Raw genomic sequence first — 1,802 nt, forward strand, 5'->3', positions numbered from 1 at the left:
GAATGAAGTACTGATACATGCTACAATATGGATGAACTTTGAAAACATCGTACTAAGTGAAAGAAGCCAATAGAAAAGATATGTATTATATGATTCCATTTATATGAAATAGCTAGTACAGGCAAATTCATAGAGACAAAAAGTAGATTAGTTGTTGCCTAGGGTTAGGCAGGACAGCAGGATGAGTGGGCGATAGCTAAAGCATATGAGCTTTCTTTCTCAGGTGATGAAAATGTTCTAAAATCGACTGTAGTGATGGGTGCACATATCTGTGAATATACTAAACATCATTGAATTGAACGCATTAAATGGGTGAATTGTATGGTATTTAATTGCTTTTTTTTGTTTTTTTTAGATTGAAAGAGGGATCATCATCATTACAGATCCTCCAGACATCTATGCCAATAAACTCAATAATGTGAATAACCAAAACCAAAAAACCCATTGCTGTCTAGTTGATTCCGACTCATAGCCACCCTATAGGACAGAGTAGAACTGCCCCATAGAGTTTCCAAGGAGCACCTGGTGGATTCGAACTGCCAACCTTTTGGTTAGCAGCCATAGCTCTTAACCACTACACCACCGGAGTTTCCTTAATGTGGATAAAATGGTCAAATTTCTTTAAAGGCACAAATTATCAAGCTCACTCAAAAAGAAATAGAAAACCTGAATAGAAGAGCGATGTTTAACCACCAGCTCTCTGAAAGAAAAAAAATAAAATCTTGATTTGTAGCATTTTTCATTTTCTGTGGTATAAATACTCTGACATGGCCAATTTCAAGCTACCAATATGACATCATTGAACATGGACTTGGGCGTCTGCTCTCATTAGCCTGTATAAGCTGGTTCCAGCATACCTATACATATTAAAGAAAATTAATTTGCAATTAAAAACTTTCCAAGAAACTCTAGGCCAAGATGGCTTCCCTTGTGAATTCTATCAAACATTTAAGGACAAAATAATATAAGGACGACCATCTAAGATACAACTATTGCTCTCTACTCATCTGGAGCAAAAGAGAAAGAAGGAAACCAAAGACTCAAAGAAGAAACTAGTCTACAGGACAAATAGTCTACAAGAACAAGGGCCTCGTTTACACTGAGACCATAACTAGATGGTGCGTGGCTACCACTACCGACAGTTCTAATCAGGACCACAATAGATGGACCCTGACAGAACGGGAGAAAAATGTGGAACAGAATCTGAAATTCCTAAAACAAAACAAAACAAAACAAAAAACCAGACCTACTGGAATGGCTGAAACTGGAGGACTTTCCGAGACTGAGACTATTGCCCTGAGATACTATTCAAACCTTGAACCAAAACTAACCCCAAATTGGCTAAAAAAAAAAAAAGAAAAAAAAAATGAATATCATCCGTAAGTACTGGGCTCCTTAAAAAAATCACCTATATGAGACCAAACAGTCAACAATTACTTTAAAACAAAGATGAGAATGTAAGGGGGCAGGGAAACTAGATTAATGAAAATGGAACAACGAGAACAAAAATGAGAATGTTCACACATTGTGAAAAATGTAACCAATGTCACTGAACAACTTGTGTAGAAACTATTGAATGGGAACCTAAGCTGCTGTGTAAACTTTCACCAAAAGCACAATAAAATATTATTAAAAATATATATATACATATATATAATTTACAGATGAAATAATACCAATTTTACACAAACTCTTTCAGAAAGTAGGGGAAGAGGCCTCCTCTATACATAATGAGGTCAGAATTACCCTGATATAAAAACAAAAAATATTACAAGAAAACTACAGACCAATATAACTCATGA

The sequence above is a fragment of the Trichechus manatus genome, unplaced genomic scaffold (assembly GCF_000243295.1).
Source record: "Trichechus manatus latirostris isolate Lorelei unplaced genomic scaffold, TriManLat1.0 scaffold00221, whole genome shotgun sequence".
NCBI lineage: Eukaryota > Metazoa > Chordata > Mammalia > Sirenia > Trichechidae > Trichechus > Trichechus manatus.